Consider the following 20927-nt stretch of genomic DNA (forward strand, 5'->3'; position numbering starts at 1 on the left):
AGCCAGTGTCCAGGCCAGCGCCGATCCCAGAGTCAGAGAGGTTATTGCCTTCGTGAACAGCCTGACCTCCGTTACAGGTAAAACTACGAAGAAATCCGTCGAGCTCTGTATCATTTCCTCTATTGTCTCATTTGTCTCATAGCCACTGCTCGAAGCACAAAAACCGCCGTCAGCAATCCGCTAAAGCCGCATCACCTTTCATTCGGTAGTCAGCTTCAGGGAGCGAAGGGAGAACGCGTCCTCTCCCTACAGACTGCCAGCGGCCATCTTGCCTCTCCGGTAATTTGCAAATCCTTAATGGCATTTTTTGCATATTTTTTGTTTGATACATTGCATGTAAGAAATCACAAAATTTGCAAATCCTTCAGTGCAATCGCAAAATAAAGAATAGCAAATTTTGCTATTCCTTATTTTGCATCAAACTTGTTTGATACATACCATTTGTCTAATTAGCATTCGCAAAGGCCGAAATTCACAGAACTTCAGCCTTTGCAAATGCTAATTAGCCTCATACATATGGCCCCAAGTGAGGCCTGTCTTGCAACATGGTGCATCTTTTGCATCACTGCTGCATCAGTTTCATGTGGCACAGTGTTTTTTACACCATGACACATCTGCCTAAATGCATCAATTTGTAATTTTGTCGCCTCATAGCAAATCTTTTGCACCGCCGCTGCATCACAAAAGTGACGCACAGTGGCGCAAAAGAGGCATACACCTATCATAAATCTGTCCCTAGCATTTTAAAAGATTAATTCAGGATGACGATAAGGTGTGCCCTATCCAGAGGTTTGTTTAAGGTGAGGCCTACTCAGGATTGCAGATGAAAGTTACGCTTGATGAAGAATACAGAGGAGATAATACATGTAAAGCTCTACCAATGAAGTAAGTGATGTCCACTTCATTGCGCCAGTCATCATAAATCATAAATGTATCCCTAAGCTTCTTATCTTGTTACAGATGAACCGCCATATGTATCATCAAACTATTTTGCATTTCCTAAATAGCGAATTTTAAGGAATAAATAGCGATTCTTTACCATTCCTAATTTGCGATGAGCAAATTGCTAATTGCAAATTACCCATTCATTTCCATGGGCCAGGAGGCCCATAGGAATGAAGGTGCAATTTGCGATTAGCAATTAGCTCATCGCAAATTAGGAATTTTTCCAAAGGTGCAGGGGTGTCTCAAGAACACCCTGCTGCACCCCTGAAAAAGAAATTTGGGGGCATATGGCGCACATAAATTTTAACAACATTCCTTTACCTCAAAAACGATTTTCAAGTCATAATTTGAAAACACTGCCCACGGGGAAATGACTTAAAATGTCCTTAAGACACATGAAAGTGTTTTTTTAAAGCCTTTGCAAGTTTTTGGGTCACTTTTAACATGGCTATGTAACTCAAACAGTCAAAATCTAAATTTACCATGCACAGGTGGGACCATATTTACAAGGAATGTGCCCCACGGGGAAAGGTCTTTTAATGTAATATGGGAAAAATGACATCAGAGACACTGAAATGCCTTATAAAGAAGCATACACCATTATATCCTTGTCATAAATTTACAAACCATTCCTTTTCCCCAAAAACGATTTTCAAATCATAATTTGAAAACACTGCACATGGGGAAATGACTTAAAATGTCCTTAAGACACATGAAAGCGTTTTTTGATTGCCTTTCCAGCATGGTTGGGTCACTTTTAACATGGCTATGTAACACAAACATTCAAAATCTAAATTTGCCATGCACAGGTGGGAGCATATTTACAAGGAATGTGCCCCACGGAGAAAGGTCTTTTAATGTAATATGGGAAAAATGACATCAGAGACACTGAAATGCTTTATAAAGAAGCATACACCATTATGTCCTTGTCATAAATTTAAAAACCATTCCTGTTCCCCAAAAACGATTTTCAAATCATAATTTCAAAACACTGCACATGGAGAAATGACTTAAAATGTCCTTAAGACACATAAAAGCGTTTTTTGATTGCCTTTGCAGCATGTTTGTGTCACTTTTAACATGGCTATGTAACGCAAACATTCAAAATCTAAATTTGCCATGCACAGATGGGAGCATATTTACAAGCAATTTGCTCCACAGAGAAAGGTCTTACATTAAAATGGGAAAAATAACATCAGAGACACTCAATTGCCTTATAATGAAGCATACACCATTATGTCCTTGTCATAAATATTATAACCATTCATTTTCCTCAAAAACGATTTTCAAGTCATAATTTGAAAAGACTCCACAGCTCCTATGCACAATAACACCCTGTCAGTACTAATACTTCACATTTTCTCCAATTACATTTTCTCAAAGAAACAAAATCTATTTGTAAAACACTTGAGACAAAGCAACATTTGAAGAACACAACTTTCTTCATAATTTTCTCCTTAAAGCACACTATTCTCTATCTAAATTAAAGAAATCTTTTCTCACCTTAGCAAATACTTTGAGTTTCAAAACAGTCTCAGAAACACACCAATTTGTCTTCAGCAGAGCAAAAGGTATGCACTCCAGAGTCTGCAGCTATCAAAAGCACAGAAATGCTGTAATTCTTCACACATATCTCTCATGTCACCCAATCAAAACTCTTCCCTCACTTTTTTTCAAATGAAAACCCTTCCCCCCTCTGCCATTTCATGCCTTTTCTGCATGGCAACCACGTCTTGGAAGACCTCTGGTGTTTGCAAGTTCACACAACAATGTTGCAATTGAACTCTGAACTCTCAGTGCACCTCATATCCAGTGCATTCTTTCATTTAATGATTTCTTCTTGACCACTCAAAATACATCTTTCAAACAACTCATCCATGCACCCTAACTTTCTGTTTTCAGCAATCAAAATCCACCAATCACTGTTACTGCTTCATTAACACAGAAACTCCACAGTTTTTTTCATTTTAAACTCTTATTTTTTCAACTGCCATTTCATTGCCACACTTCATCTGACTGCAGGAGAACCTTCTCTCACCATGTTTTCTGTCTGGATTGTTGGACATAGTTACATCTATTGGGCTCAGAGGTATGCTGAGAACAGGAATTTACCTAACCTCAATTTACAAGATGTGGAAATTAAGTGGTTTGGCCACAGAGGATTAAAATGTCACCAATTGATACCATTGGTGAAAACCTTTATGCATTTGCCAAAACCTGACCTGTTAATTGTGCACTGTGGAGGTAATGATTTGGGCACTTTGACTGGGGTAGGTCTGGAAATGCTTTTAAAGGACACCTTTGAGCAATTGATGGCACTTTTCCTCAGACTGCCTTGGTATATTCAAATATATGCCAAAGACAGAAATGGAGGTGGTCAAACCAATTTTGTCCACAAATTGAGAAGTCGAGGAAGCATGTAAACAAATCTGTTTCAGCTTACATGAGAGACCATGGAATGGGCTCCCTGTACAACAATAACTTGCGTTACTACATGCAAGATATCTACAGAGGAGATGGAGTTCACTTCTCAGATGAGGGCAACAGAATTTTCATTCTGAATTTAAGACTGTGCATTGGTACCTACTTATAAGTACCTAAATGTACCATAAACCCAAACGCTCTTCTCAGAGCTACCCTACATCTGATCACTCACAATTATTATTTTACTCTAACATTTTTCACTAATTTTCAACAAAGTACGCTCCCTGGGGCGCTACCCGGTACGCGAACCGGGAGCTAACCTCGCTAAATTTAAAAAAAAAAAAAAAAATTCTCACATATGGGCCTCCTCAGCCACCCTCAGAAAACCTAGGGGGTCAAGATAAGTCTACCGTGCCCCCTTCTACCCATTCTGAACATTATTTGCCCTCCATCTTGTATCTTAATTCGACCGAAACACAAAATGGTGGACTCCCGTAACGCTTAAGGTTCGCGAACCGGGGCGCTCGCCAGTTCGCGTACCGGGTCGCTCCCTGGGAAGCGCACCATCAAAAAAGGTGGGAAAGTAGTTTACAGAAAAGCGACTGGAGACAATTTCACCAAATATAGATTACCTCATACTACATACCAATGCCTACCATTTTCACAAATTTGATTGAAATTCCATTTAACCATTTAGCCTGTAGACCTCTCTAAATACCCTGAGGTAAATTACTTCACAAAACACATCTGAAGTGTTGGAATTGACAACCAATTAAAATGTTACTTTCATTTTCTACTTTTTTTACCTGACATTTGATTGGCTATGTACCTGAATATATATAAAGGAAGAGAGAGAAACACAGCCATTTTGACTACTACTTCCTGAACTACATTGCAAGATCATTTTCACTCACAACTTAAACTTCTTTTTAGAAGGTGAGATATTATTTTATAAATTTGAAAACATTTTCAGATAGTTATATACTATCCCTCTGTAAGAGTTAGACATTGAGAAAGGCTTCTTTATTATAATTATGGATTGATTTAGGTTTCTGTGGTATAATTATGAATTTACTTAGGCTTCTTCACAGGCACTTTTTAATAGTACTACTTCACGCCTGAAACCATACAGTGCCCATAGATTACTTCTCTGTTATAAACTCACAAGTACCTGTCTGAACTTAAACCCAACAGTGCCCTATCTCTACTGATATATTTATTTTTTATGCAAATTACAGCAATAAAATGGAAGGTGAGCAGAATGTTTCCTTCGAAATTGTTCTGGAGAACAACACAGAAAAAGATATTGAGGACAATGATGACTCAGATTTCATGGATGAATCACGGGACCATGAATTAGTTCAATGTGTAGAATCTGTGGATCATTTACTTCATTATGATGACGGTCAAATGTAGGAACTTATGTTCACTCAACAAGAGGACATATCGGACAGTCAAATGCTAGACGTTCTATTAAATTTTGAAAAACAATCCGAAAAATAAAATTGTATGTAATATTAAAAAATTGTTTGAGTCTTTAATCATTTTTATATGTAATTCATAAACTAGTTAAATGTTAGAAATATTATTAAATTTTCAAACACAATCACAATAATAAATAATTGCTTAAAAAATAAAAAAAATTAAAAATAATCAACAAAACCAACAATCAATTAACATACAGTATTTGAAAAGTCTATCATTCTTTTTTCCTTATAGTACGCTGCCCAGAACGCTTCCCGGTTCGCGAACCGGGCGCTACCCACGCAAAAAAAACAAAAAAAATTATTTTTTTTACCCCGCGGGGCCCTTTTAAAGCCTCCACATTAAACCTAGGGGGTCAGGGAGGATCTACTATGCCCCCTTATGGTCATTTCCCCCTTTGTTTTGGCCTCCTCTTGTCTCTCAATCCTACCGAGAGACAAGATGGCGGCCGCTCCGGACTGTTTAGAATGTTGACAGACACCGGAGAGCCAATCAGCTTCGCTACGCGAAGTTCCGTTACGCGTAAAGTCCGCGAACCGGAGCGCTGCCCGGTCCGCTGTTACAGATATATATCTTTTTTTGAACGTTAATTTCTCAAAATCCACTGAAGCACATATATTGAGACCTAGCAAAGGCACATCGGGCTACCAGTCCCTACAATTTTGCCAAGTTTCGTGGAAATCCATTCAGCCGTTCGGCCTAAAAGTGAGGCCAACCGCCCTATGGAAAACTCAATGTTAAAAACACGTTTTGGGACCCCCCTTTTTTCTCGGCCCCCCCTTGACGAACCCCCCTCAAATTTCCAGGGACTGCTCAGAAACAAAATGTTCCATTTTCCAGAAAATTTCAGCCAATTCCGTCCACAAACGCCAAAGTTATTAGACATAGAATTTTCAAAAATCCCATAGGGAAAAAATCCTAACTATATATACCTACTGGCGACCGCCAGTAGGTAATATATATATATATATATTTATATTTATATTTATATATATATATATATATATATATATAGACACATATTAACCTATAAGTCACTCCTATGGCAGACCTTAACAATCTTGAAGGCAGAGTGCTTGGTTTTGTGTGAGAGGGTGCCCTAGCATGAGCTGAGTCCCTCTGCAGCTTTCGGAATCCCTTCCTTATAGCTGTTCTATGATACAGCAATACCATATACTCTTAAGTGCATTATAACCTCGCGATAAATGCTAACTTTGGTTTGACTGCATCAAAACATGTGTTTGGTGTCAAACACTGTGGAATCCAACCCCCCCCCCCACCAGTTCTGGCGGCGGGGTTAGAATTCCACCCTTCTAGAGGGAGAAGACATGTACACACTTACTTACCCGGTAAATGTTTAAAAGAGCCTCAGCATCACAAAATGGATGCTGCTGCCACAGACACACGTCTGACCTCCTGCTGTTGGACGAAACTCCGGCAGGGGAGGCCTGGACAATAGGTTTCCTGTCCAGGGAGGTGCCAGCATCTCCCCAGACAGGCTTTAGTGTATTGGGGAAGGGTGGGTTGCATTCAGTGAATGCTTTTTAGACACTGCCTGGGGCACACAAGGTGCTCCATGCATTTCCCAGTTCAAACCGGTTGCTGGGGTACTCAGCCCCAGCTCTGGCGCAAAACTAGACAAAGGGGAAGGGGTGTAACCACCCCCTCCCCAGGCCCTCCCATAGGTGGGACCCTAGAGTTAGTCCAACCCCTAAACTTAGTATAAGTATAGGAACCCAGTCACTAGGACTTTAGATTACCCTGGACGAAACTCTGAAGATGAAATCTTGTACCTTCCACATTCCATATCGACTGGAAGATGGAAGAAATCTCCCTTGGGGTCAAAGAGTGACCTCCCTGTTCAAACAGGCACCAAAGAAGCATCTTGTTGGTCTGCATTTTCGAGGCTCCCACCGGATCCCGAAGAATCTGCGACACAGGACATGGACTTCCAGACATCTCCGAGGCTGACACGAGTCCCCAGCGAAGCTGAGACCTGTAGCTATCACGAGAGACATTGTTAAATATTGCAGGGATTTGTTTGCATGAGCTGAAAGCCATTTTGTATTTCTGGCAGCCGTCTTGTATGCCATGTGCTGCCACGTGCTCGTTATAAAGTAAAGTAAAGTAAAGTCCACATTTGTAAAGCGCACAATCACCCGTAAGGGTCTCTAGGCGCTGGGGGGCCGTCAGGAAGATTAAGCGAGCTATTGCCCAGAGTCACATGGTGCTGGGCTAACCTGCCGCCGGAGCCGGGGATCGAACCGTGGTCCCCAGATTCCAGCGTCAGTCGCCCTGGCCGCGGCGCCACACCTCTTCCACTGTTATGTGCTCTGTCCTCCCTCAGTGTTGACTGCTCTTGTTATCTGCCTAGAAACTAACTATATTTAGCATCTTCCACCTTCGCACATGCTCAGTTGAACTTGCAGCTGTCCTTGCAACTGTTCCTAGTCTGTAAATGTCATGATGTGTTCACCAGAATTAGCAACTGTTAGCTCCTCCCACTTTGTTGAGCAAGCAGATCTTGCATGCCCATATTAGTCATTTTTGCATGCTTACATGAGCCAGGACTGCCTCATTCAGTCAGTTGCTAAGGTTTCTGTGTGACGTAGTCTCCCTCATTTGAGGTTAATAAAGATGTTACTTTTATATTTCAGCTTCTGTGCCAATTTCTTCTTTGTTGGTTTAAAAGGACCAAGTATCAGCGGGACCCCTGAGAAGGTTTCTATTTTCTACAAATGGCGCCCAACGTGGACCTCATCAGAGAAGTGGCTATCTAAGGAGTGATCTTGTCAGGAGACAGAAATCTACTGTGGAGGACAGGACAGGACACTACTAAGGAGGTACTCTGTGCACGGAGATTCTGGGGATTCTCTGTCTCTGCAGCCCAGTATATTTCTGATCTTCCTGATTTTGATCTTCCACATGATGTCACTCCTGAGTCAGAACCTTTTTGGGGTAAGTATTCTAAAAAAAACGTTAGGTCATTCAGAACTTGGCAGTTAGAATTTGGACAACCATTTGTTTGGTAAGAGTCGTTCTGCGGCACTTGCTGTTGGTTTTTGATGCCTTGGATTGGTAAGGTAGTTTAGTAACGCTTACTGTGGCTTTGGATTAGTATGATTGGCCAATATTTCTATTTGTATGTATCTAATATGTAAATTGCAATTTATATAGGCAGGTAATGAGGAGATTTTACTCTGTTTGAATTTGTTTGAACAGCACATAGTACAAGAGTACCTTAAGTGCTACTTTGATTATAATACTGCATATTTTGCTCTATTTCTGGCATGCCTGTTTCAAGCATACATCGGAGAATGTGTTGCTTTTTGGAGGTACCATAGTGAGATGTGAAGTGAATTAGCCGGCTCCCCTGAGGGAATACCTAAATAGGTTTAGGTATAAAAACATATTTCTTCCTTGGTGATTCTGTATCCCCAGGGAATTAAAATATGACAATAATACAAATAAGGATCCTTTTCTGCGCACATTTATAAATGGAGATATGCAGAGCGATTTTTTGGTGTTCTGCCAGACAAAGCTAGTGAATTGAGTGTATTTTGGCTTCTTGGAAATAAAACAGTTTGTTGGGCTGTTTTTTTTGCAGTCTTTTGGAATACTATTGAGAAGCACTTCTTGTAAATATGACTTACAACTAGTATTTACAAATGGTTTGGTTTAAGTACAGTCTATGGGCTGTCCTTTGTTTCTGTCCTAAGTGTTGATCTCTGGGTTAATCATGTGTTTAAATGTCTATGTGGTTTGTGGTTTCACATTAGTGATACTTCTGTAAGTAAATTACAATTGCGCTATTTGTGAAATAATGGCTCTTAAGCGCGCTGTATTATGTGTCCTGAGTGTATGGCCCTTAGGGCATGTCTGTGTGCCACATGGCACACATGCCTGAATTCGGGGTGCCAGAGGGTGTCAAAGTGACACCCCCTGCACCCTTGCAAAAATCGGTATTTACCGAATCGGTAAATACCGATTCGGTAATGCCCATTGATTCCTATGGGCTTCAATGCCCATAGGAATCAATGGGCATTACCGATTCGGTATTTACAGAATCGGTAAATACCGAATCTTAACGATTCAGTATTTACCGAATCTGAAATACCTACATCTCCCCTCCTCTTTTTTACCACTTCTTAAATACCGATTCTGTATGAATCGGTATTTAAGAAGTGGTAAAAAAGATTTACCTACATCGGGCCCTTAATAAGCTTTCCAACAGCTGTGTTTTACCTGCCTTGAGGAACAGCTGTCGTTTTTGTAGGCCACGGAGAGACAGGAATGTTGATTCAGCTAGGATTTTGGCAGTTAAACATGGGGTAAAATCCTGCATTTCAGACTGCTGTTTTAAAAAGTTACAAAAATGAGGTTCATTATTTTGGATAACAGGAAAACATTTAAAGTAGGGACTTCCTTTCTTAAGGCCTTTTTACATTAGCACATTCGTGGTTCTGATGTTAAATAATTGTCCTTTTAAAAAGTGGCGCAAAACTTTTCATGTTTCAAGTTAGGCTTCTGTGCTTAGGCTTATGAATGAATGCATCTAAATATGATAGGCAAGGGATGCAGCTTGCTTTTCATATGTGGAATTATCAAAAATGATTGGTTTTATAAAAAACAATTATGAAAACATTATTTAAAAAAATAAGTGCTTTTAAATTTGTTTTTTAATATTTATAAAGCTTAATACTCATACTGTGTCCTCCTAGCACTAAAATTTAATTTAAGTTGTGTTGTACCGCGTAATGAGGAAATTTGCATGAGAAATATAACTCTGTACAGGCGTAAAAACTCATTTTTATAAGGGTATATATGATTATTTTTAATTTCTCACTCCTGGGATATCTAGAGAACATTCTGAGGATGACTATTATGCAAAACAATTATAGGATATTCATTTTAAGTGCCCCAAATATCAAAGTCGAAATTGGGCAAAATTCACTAATTTAAAAAGAAATTCTGCATTCAGAGCAGCTTTTAACTTGCCTTAGGCCTCAGTGAATGCATACATGTAGGTATAATGCAAACAGCTGACTTCTATATTGTTAGACAAGTATATTGCACACTGCTTATAATGGAAAATATGTATCAAAAATGAGCCGAAGTTATTTTTTTTTTTTTTGGTCAAATCTTTTTTATTATGATTTATAAAGATGAACTCGTGGAGAAAGACTCACCGCCTACAGACTCTCTTTCTGTTCCTGCCGCTGATCCCCGCTACAGGTGTAGCACAGCCTTCCAGCTAAAGCCCCGCTGAGCGACCGGGAGCGCGAGGCCACAGAGGAGGACGAGGCGCCAGCCCCAGGACTGCGAGGACCAGCATTCACCATCTCCAGCTGGTCCTCTTCCTGCGAGAGCCGCGCCCCCTTCCAGTGCCCCGCCCCCAGCGAAGCGCTACAACTTCTCGCGGCACCCGCTGCGCGGGTGCCACTCGTGGAGAAAGACTCACCGCCTACAGACTCTCTTTGTGTTCCTGCCGCTGATCCCCGCTACAGGTGTAGCACAGCCTTCCAGCTAAAGCCCCGCTGAGCGACCGGGAGCACGAGGCCGCAGAGGAGGACGAGGCGCCGGCCCCAGGACTGCGAGGACCAGCATTCACCATCTCCAGCTGGTCCTCTTCCTGCGAGAGCCGCGCCCCCTTCCAGTGCCCCGCCCCCAGCGAAGCGCTACAACTTCTCGCGGCACCCGCTGCGCGGGTGCCACTCGTGGAGAAAGACTCACCGCCTACAGACTCTCTTTCTGTTCCTGCCGCTGATCCCCACTACAGGTGTAGCACAGCCTTCCAGCTAAAGCCCCGCTGAGCGACCGGGAGCGCGAGGCCGCAGAGGAGGACGAGGCGCCGGCCCCAGGACTGCGAGGACCAGCATTCACCATCTCCAGCTGGTCCTCTTCCTGCGAGAGCCGCGCCCCCTTCCAGTGCCCCGCCCCCAGCGAAGCGCTACAACTTCTCGCGGCACCCGCTGCGCGGGTGCCACTCGTGGAGAAAGACTCACCGCCTACAGACTCTCTTTCTGTTCCTGCCGCTGATCCCCGCTACAGGTGTAGCACAGCCTTCCAGCTAAAGCCCCGCTGAGCGACCGGGAGCGCGAGGCCGCAGAGGAGGACGAGGCGCCGGCCCCAGGACTGCGAGGACCAGCATTCACCATCTCCAGCTGGTCCTCTTCCTGCGAGAGCCGCGCCCCCTTCCAGTGCCCCGCCCCCAGCGAAGCGCTACAACTTCTCGCGGCACCCGCTGCGCGGGACGCAGCCCGGGCGAAGCCCGGGCCAAGGGCGGGCCCGTTGTTGCCCGTTAGTACCCGATAGAGACCGGACCGGGCCATCCCCCTTTCAACAACGACCCAGCGATAAATAATCATGCCGCCCAAAACAAGAAGTGCCTCCAAACCTAAATCCAAACACGCGCAGGAGGTAGCACAAGTTACAGGCCCCATTGACCTATTTATAACGCGGGTCAACGAGACTATAAACCAAAGCATAGCCCTAATGGAGAAGAGAGTATCATTAGATCTCATGAACGCACACGCAAAGCGATCTTCATTAGGTGCCATAGCAAACGCCGCCTCTCCAATTAACCTCAACACCCAAAATAGCTCCCTTCCCGTGACTCTAACAGCTCCAGACCTGAACACAGTACCATCGGTAGTCGACCTGTCGGTCACGCATTCCGAGTCGGATCTCTCCATAACATCGGATGACTTGGAAGCAACCCCCGACCTAGTTGGTTGCCAAACTAAGGGAGTTATCCAACCCACCGACAATTTGCTCCATCAAGGTGAGAGAGAAGGAGCAATACCGAAAACCCGACTAATAAATAATGGGGAAACGCGCAGTCCAGTGGGTCAGGAACATACAACGACTCATTCAAACTCCTCAACGTCTAATAGCATACTACATATTTCCGAAATAACTCTTCCACACAAGGCAATCTCAAACGATAATACCTCTAATCAATGTAAGACATGCAGAATCACCTCACAAGTCCTCACCACAACCAAAGACCTACTATATCAACACTTAAAGCCAATTCAGCTAAGTATCAGAAACCTTGAAGCCCAACTAACGATAATTTCGGCCACCCTTCTAGATTCTAATACTCGGATAGACATAAAGGGGCAGCGTAATACCTCGCACCTATCTAAAAAGCAAAACCAACCACACGCGCAGAAAACATTCAATCATCCAAACCCAACATCAATAGCGCAGAAGAATCCAAAACAAACCACTGCAACACCCAAACCTAATGTGAACACTCCACACCTTCAGAAGGAGAAACCTCATTCTAAAATAGCACAGCAAACAGTACCCACAGATATAACTGCAGTAGACAATTCACCCTTAATAGCAAACACAGATTACAGCAGAATCTGTCCAGAAAAGTCCGAACTCCATACATCGAATCCCCTGCCACCTCAAAAATCTTCTAAAAATACACCCAAAAACACACCAAAAAAACCTTCTATAGTTAGACGCCCTGCCCATATGCCCCCGGAAGCTACTCCCTACACAATAGTTCTAACAGGAGTACCCGAGTTAACAGATGACACACTAGAAACTGCATGGTCACTAAAAAATAAGGCCATGCAGTGGCTTAGTATCAACAGACCCCTCGAATCCCATCTTTCGGGAGGGATCACCGCAGCCCGAAGGGTTGCCTGGATAGGCAAAATGAAAAAAACAATACGCGGTGACTGTATCATCGTAACCTGTAGAGACCCCGCAACTGTTGACCACATCTGCGCGTGGCCTCAACTCGATAAGAAAGGGGGAATAGATGCTTGCCACCTTTCATTCTTCTACCCCCCAGCGAAACATCGCAATCCTCCATCCTGGGTATGGCACCATCATCCCAAAGATCCACGAAATCAGGACCCATGGCACCAAGTACCATGGAACCAGAAGGAATATCCGCATGATTACATAGCTGGGGGTGGACAAAGACAAAGAGAAAGGTATATAGAACGCCAAATTCCCTACTGGCAGTATAGACCCTATCAAGCATATGAAGGATGGCAGGGCTTCCCAACCCAAAATCGCTACGATTGCCTCGAAATGGTCGATTGACCTTTCCTGGACAAACCTCACAATCACAAAGCTGACACTACACAATACTATGTGTCTGATAATCAACATACAGCACGGCTAAAGTTGGCCCTTACACCTGAGACATCAACATCCCACTTAAACAACTCCTGGATTAGTACCCCCTCAGCAGAAGCAGATACCAGCCAGGGATTAAACATCGAGCTAGACGCAGCTAGCGAAGTCAACACCAACAACTTGACAATATCCATTAACGCGAAAGATGAAGAGGCCACAAGCGTAGGTATAGCCTACTGGAACATCGCAGGCCTGACCGCAAAAATAACATGCCCTTTATGGTTGAATACCGCAAAGAGTTACCAAATCTTGTGCCTACAAGAGACCTGGCGCACAACCCCTCTCCATCTAGTGGGCTATAAGACCTTCTTTACCAAAGCAACGCCTAGTGCTATGGGAAGGCCCAAAGGTGGACTCACGATCTACTTCTCTAACACTGTTCCACTCACAGTGAAATTATTAAAGGAAACATCCATATTCCAAATCATTCAATTTACCCATCAGATAGCAGTAACGGAAAATACATTCATACTTGTAAACTATTACAACAATGCAGGTACCTTAGAATGCTGTTCCCATCTAAACGAAATGGTGGCATTTATATCTTCATTACAAAGCACAAATCTCAATGTGACACTCAACTACATATGGGGAGGCGATTTTAATCAAACCCTATGTCCAAATCATAAAAGTGGGATCTGTGGACTACAGAACGAATCAGGAAATCCCATCCCTCATTTTGTACATACCCCGGGCGGAAATAAGCTTAACGAAATCCTCTTCACATTGGACCTAGACTTCGCCAACGAACTAGTTAACCCGGTGCAGGAATTTTTACCCACCTTCCACGGACGAGGTTGCATGACAACCATTGACTTTATCCTAGCCTCAAACACCTGTAAAGGCTTATTGAAAAACTATAAAGTAGGAACCAGTCCAATTAGTGACCACTACCCCCTGAGTGTGAAACTCCTCACGGGAAAAGTGGGTTCATTTCCAATAAAAGTCAGTTCTCTTGACCAGCAATCATTGACCATAAAAAAGAAGAACGGCTACACCATTAAATGGTCAAAGATCGATCCAGAAGAGACAACGCAAAAAATAATAGCAAAAACGCAACCATGGCTAATGAACTGTCTGTCCGCAGAGGCATCCCCCGAATTAATTATTACCTCCTTCAATAACATTCAAGGAGCAATAAGGGAAGAGCTATTCAAAAATACAGCAAACAAATCAAAACCCTCCACGACGAGATGGTTTGATTCTGATTGCCGAAAGGCCCTCACGTCTCTTAAAGAAGCTCTTCGACAAAAACCCAGAGATGTCCAACTCATTTCATACCGGCGGAAAAAGTATAATAACGCCCGGAAAAAACGTAGGCGACAGATGAAGCAAGATCTATGGCGCCAATTACATGAGAGTGCATTAAAAAAAGACAGCGTCACTTTCTGGCGGACAATAAGATCGCCTTTTCTAGAAAACATCACTGACCCCCATCACTTAGACGTGGCAATAACTGAGAATGACTGGGTCAATAATTTCACAAAAATCTTTGGCCCAACACCGGACACTCCCCAATTAGAAACCCAGGAGCAAGTAAAGAATAATTTCCATCCCATCAACCTACGTTTCACAGTTACAGAGGTCAGAAAGGCCATTAAAGCCTCAAAAACCGGCAAGGCTCCTGGCCCAGACGGGGTACCAATGGACCTGTTTTTACACAACAGCGACTACTGGTCACTAATAATCACCCGGGTAATGTCTGCAGTCACTGAAATTGGACTTCTTCCATCATGGTCAACATCTACCCTTCTGCCAATATTTAAGAAAGGGGACCGTAATGACCCCGCGTGCTACCGTCCAATCTCCCTTCTGGACTCCACGGGTAAGATCGCAGGTCGACTACTCCTGGACCGTTTACAATCTTGGGCCCAGGAAAACAACACCATTACAGACCTGCAATATGGTTTCCAGAAGGGGCTTGGGACGGTGGAACAGGCCTTAAACCTGATCCTCCTGGCCGGTAAATACACACGCGCGAAGGGAGGTAAGATCTACTTGGTCTACGTAGACCTGAGCGCGGCTTTTGACTGCGTTCAGCACGCAAAGTTGTGGCAGACCCTGACTAGCCTCGGAGTGGATCCATCGTTACTAGCCTTCCTCAGGGAATTATACACCAACGCGGAAGGCCGAGTCCGCTATGGAACCGGCGGCGAACTATCACGCCCCTTCAAAATATCACGAGGAGTAAGGCAAGGGTGTGTACTGGCTCCCTTCCTGTTCAATCTATATACCAACGGGATTGAACAGGCTATGCTGGAAGGGAGCCAGGACCTTCCACAGATAGCACGCCGCCCGATACCCATCCTCCTGTATGCCGATGACTCGGTCATCTTGGCTCGGACACCTAATCAACTCCAACGACAGCTGAATAAATACGTGGCATTCATGGACTCCCTGGGTCTAAAAGTAAACATCAAAAAAACTTTCACAATGACCATCGGACCAAAACGGGGAGCCTCAAAACCCATATTCATTAATAATAACAAGCTGGAAACAACATCGGTATACCCCTACCTGGGAATACTTGTGGAAGACACAATGACCTGGCACAAGGCAATTGAAGCCAGGAACCTCAACTTTCGCCGAGCAGTATCAGCATTAAATGCTTTCTCTAGAAAACTCGGTAAACCAGCCCCAGCGGAATTGCTAACGATTTATTATGCAAAATGCCACAGTGTGGCCACGTATGGAGCAGGCATTTGGGGCCACGGATGCATTGATCAACTACAGGTAACGGAGAACGCTTTTATTAAATATATCCTAGCTCTTCCTCAAAGCACCCCGACTTTATCAACACATCGGGAGCTGGGCATGGAATATATAATAGACACCATACGATGCCAGCCCCTTATACTCTGGCACCGCATATGGTGTAACCCTGAAAGCCACATAACACGTTCCCTTATCACTGAATGCCTCGGCTTAGCGTACTGGAGAAAAATACCGTGGCTCAACTACGTCCATAAACTCCTTAAAGATCTAGATCGTGAGCAATACTTCCTCAAACCACCTTCAATAGAAGACATTTCTAGGAAACAACTGAAAGAACTTTGCATGGGCCACTTAAGAGAGCTTCGCAACCAAGCCGAGATTATTAAAACAAAAAATGAAAAAATCCGCATGTTGCAGCCGGGGAAACTGATACAGCCCTACCTGACGTTTTTTCTTTCGAACTATGAAAAATTTCTATTGACAAGATTACGGTTCGACCTTTTCTTCCGCATAGTTTCATTTCCTGTACCGAATAACTGGTCTCGAAACTTGATATGCTGCCCCTGTGATGGGGTTTCTAAACAATCAACGGTCCACGTCATCTTGTTTTGCAAATATTATAGACTGGCAAGGAAAAAATGGATTCTGCCACTTTTACGTTTAAGCGGACTCAGATATACATATCCAGCACTCGCTTATCTTCAGACACCGAAAAACCCACATGAAGCAAAATTGATAGCGACCTTTTTAAAATCAGTAACAACAATTCGTCGTAAAACTGTTTTTTAACATTATAACTGTTCTAAGTAAATGATCTTTTTTCTTATTGTATTAATTAATGATCTTTATAAAACTGTACTTTTTATGATTATACAACTTTATAATCGAATAAAAGTTGAAACAATATAATAAAGATGAACATTACATTAGGCATTCCATCTCACACATTGCATCTTAGTGGCCGTTCTTGGGTAGAAGTGTACCGACAACAGGTCATTACTAGAGGCGCCGTAGCAATACATGCAATTAGTCTGCAGGAAAATCATGAGCGCCCAGGTGTGTACTTAAATGGTGATTAAGATTCAATACACCCCACCCCCCTGCACGAGGGAACAGGCCTTACATGTGCATCCCAATGCTGATAATAATCATATGCAACAAAACAGTGACAGGAACAACTAACTGCGACACTGTCACCGAAGTACATTACAAAACTCCCCCCATTCTCACCCCCCCAGTCCACCCGAACCCCCCCCCCTTCCCCACTCATACGCTCAGGGCATGCACATCACCTTGGCTAATGCTTCCTCACCTATTTACCGCGCCATGTACTAAATCGTGTGTCAGGCGTGGCCACCGCTGGGCACTCCGTCCCTCTCACCTGGTATGTCAGCCTAATGTTCCGCCGCCCCCCAAGTCCACTGCACTCCCTGCCGCCTGCAGACGGTTTAGCATGTGTTCCCATTTCTCCGCCAAAGGCTCCCTCCGAAGCCCCACTGTTTCCTCCCGCCAGATGGCTGTCAATTCTGCGCGAGCCCACGACGAGAGAGACAGAACCCATGCTCTTACTCTGGGCGAGTCCCTCGCTTTCCATCTCCTAGTGAGGAGTCGCACTGCTGTGACCATCCCGGTCAAGGAAACGAGATGACGCTTTGTCTTTGGGCGACCTCTTGAAGTGATGTAAGAGATATTCAGGCCAGTTACAAGGGATGGTGCGACCGGTGCATTGTGCAAGTAGTGCATGAACGTCTCTCCAGTATGTGCCAAGGCCTGGACAGCGCCACAAAAGATGGAGCAGATCCGCGTTGACCTCCTCACATCTGGGGCAAGTCGCATCCGCCCTATGAAAGTATCTGTTGATGAGGTCGGGGTGAGGTAAGCCCTATGCACTACGTAGACTTGGATTTGGCGAAATTGCATATTTCTAGGGATGCACACCGGGCTTTTAAGGATCTTTTCCCATTCTCTGTCTGCCAGCTCTCGCCCCATATCCCGCTCCCATTTCCCCCTAAGTGGGGTGAGGTCCAGTTCCGTGTGCGTCCGAAGGGACTCCGCGAACAACTTAATTAGGTGTCTGCCCCTGCCCATGACATGCAAGTATTGCACCGTCAGGTGCTGCGCTGGCTCTTCCACAACATCCCCCCACCGAGCCGCCATGTGGGCCGTGAGAGATCGGTGTAGGAGGAAACCCCCGGGTGGGAGTCCAACGTCCTCAACTAGTGTCTCATAGGGTATCAGCGCACCGTCCTGGTACAGGTCGCCCAGCCTCCGGACGTCCACTTCATGCCACTGCTCCAGCACAGAGTGCGTGAGCACCCCCCCACCTCCGGGCGAGCCTTCCAGCGGCACCGCAGGTGCATAAGGGTACACCGAGCGCGTGAGATACAATGCCCTACGGAAGCATTTATATGCCACTGCCAGCAGCAGCGGGGTAGGGCGCGCCGGCGCCGCCAACGGGTGAAAGAGTGCAGTGACCTGCTCTAGCCTATAAGGCGGCTCGTTCGTGGCTGTGTCTTCTCTCCCCCTGTCTGCCAACCATCGGGCAACCCACTGGAGTTGCACCGCTAGGTAGTAGTGGTCAAAACAGGGGGCAGCTAGCCCGCTCTTATCAGTGGGCAGCAACAACTTCCCAAGGGCCAGGCGATGCCTTGATGCACCCCAAACAAAGTCTCGGAGCAACTTATTAAGATTAGAGAAGAACGGCGCAGGTACGAACAGTGGCAAGTTTGCAAAATAATATAGAAGTTGAGGGAACATTACCATCTTGGCGAGAGCCACTCTGCCGGTAGGCGTCAGAGGAAGTGTGGACCAGAAGCCAATTTGGGCTCTGAGCGCCGTCACTCCTCTGCCTAGGTTCCCGTCCAGCAGGTCTGTCGGTTGGTGGTAGATCTGGATCCCCAGATACTTAAACGTGTCCGTTCGCCACTGGACTCACGTGCCGTGGAGACTATACTCTGGGTCGGGTACCGCACTGTCAAATGCATAGAGGCATGACTTGCCTGCGTTCACTCGGAGCCCTGAGAGATCCGCAAAACGGCTTAGCAGTGAGGCCAGCAGCTCCGGTATGTGGCCCACGTCACGGACAAAGACTAACAGGTCATCGGCGTACAAGGACACCTGATGAACTCCGTCCCCTAGCGGGATGCCATCTGTTAGAAGCTCCCGCATGGCCGCATCCTAGGGCTCCATGGCGAGAGCGAAGAGCAGCGGCGACAGGGGGCAGCCCTGGTGAGTGCCCCTGCCTACCGCCACCGCATCCGAGAAACGCGGTCCCATCTGGACACGAACCACCGGTTTATTATACAGGAGTCTCACCATCTGTAGAAAGTTCGCCTCCAGTCCATACGCCTCCAACACCGTCGTCAGGTATCCCCACTCCAGCCAATTGAAAGCCTTCTCCAAGTCAAGCACCAGGCACCCAGCCCTGGGCCAAGCCGCCACTGCTTCCGCCGCAACCCTAAAGTACCTCCGAAGATTCAGGGAGGTGGACCTCGCTGGTACGAAACCATTCTGATCAGGGTGTACTAAATGCGGAACCACTGGTGCCAAGCCCTCTGCAAGGAGTTTGGCGAATACCTTATAATCAGAGCTCAAGGACAGGGGGTCTCTGTCGAGCTTAGGCAGGGACACTAAGAACGCTTCCCTCAGAGATGGCGGGAGTTGGCCGGCATCAATCGACGCCCAGTACATCCGAAGGAGCTGAGGCGCCAGAATGTCTCTGTTGGCTTTATAATACTCAGCCGGCAGGCCGTCCGTCCCCGGTGTTTTCCCGGTCGCCAGCGCTTGGATCGCGTCTCCCACTTCCTCCAGCGTGAGCGGAGCACCAAGCTCCTCATTCTGATTCTCCGTGGCGGACGGCAATGCGATTGACTCCAGAAATTCGGTCAGCGAGTGCGTGTGGCCGGTGCTACGCGGCCTATAGAGTTCCCGATAGTGATCGGTCAGCGCCCGGTGGATCTCGCGCTGCGTGTAGACCACTACCCCGTCCTCTGCCTGAATGGGGCCAATCGGAGTCATGCGCTCTGTCCGTCGCACCAACCAGGCTAGCAGGCGGCCAGCCCTATCGGCTTTGGCGTGCGTCTTGGCAGTGTGCGCCGCGTAATTATGGCACCTCAGGCGTTCAAGCAGGACTGCATGCTCGGCACGTAGGTCCCTCAGCTTGCGCGCATGCCTGCCAGCCCCGTCCCTCTCATAGCGCAGGAGCTCGGACTCTATGCGAGCTAGAGATGCAGACACCTGCGTGCGGATATTCCAAGTGGCACCCATGCAGTGGCCACGGATGGTCACCTTGTGGGCATCCCACTCTATCCCAGGGTCGTTCACTGTATCTTCATTGTCTTCAAAATAGGAGAGAATGGCTGTGCTCAGGGAGGACCTAAACTTCCAACGCTGCAGGCTGTAACCGCCATGTGGGCACTGGGGGTCTATCCGCCGCCCAACTGAGCTAGAACCAAAGGGGATTGTGGTCCGAGTGTGTCCTACCTAGGTATTCTGACCGGGACAGGAGGGGGAGCAGAGACTGGGAACCCACTATTCGGTCCAGGCGGACATGTAGGTCGTGCACTGCTGAGTAGTAAGAGTATATTTTATCCACAGGATGCTGTGCGCGCCAAAGGTCGTAGATGTCCCAGTGTACTAACCAATCCCTAAGGCCTGTGCTGTCGATGTCGCTGCTACTGCGTGAAGGGGCGGAAAGGAGCGGTCCAGGTGGGTGTCCATGACCATGTTAAAGTCACCACCGATCAGCCAGGGAAGACCCGCGTACTGCTGAAGGATGGGGTTTAAGGTCACCAGGAAAGTGGGCTGGTCCGCGTTGGGGGCATAGATGGAACCCAGCAGTATCTCCTGCCCATTAAGCTTCCCCCAAACAAAGGTGTACCTCCCCTCATTGTCCACCTGCGCATCAGTGCATGTAAAGGGGACGCCAGCTCCTACCCATACCAGGGTGCCCCGCACCTGTGTTGAGTAGGTGGTGCCATGGATCTGCCCTCTCCAGCGGCTGCGGAGTCGTCCCAGCTCTACCTGGGACATATGTGTCTCTTGGAGAAGTGCGATCCCCACCCGGTGTTGCTGCATGTAGGCAAAGACCGCATATCTGCGCGTCGGGGTGTGCATACCGCGGATGTTCCCGGTCATAATGTTGGTGCACGCCATGGTGTGTGTTGCAATGTAGTTACTCGGGGGGTTGG

Source organism: Lissotriton helveticus, chromosome 12 (assembly GCF_964261635.1).
Source record: "Lissotriton helveticus chromosome 12, aLisHel1.1, whole genome shotgun sequence".
In the NCBI taxonomy this organism is placed as follows: Eukaryota; Metazoa; Chordata; class Amphibia; order Caudata; family Salamandridae; genus Lissotriton; species Lissotriton helveticus.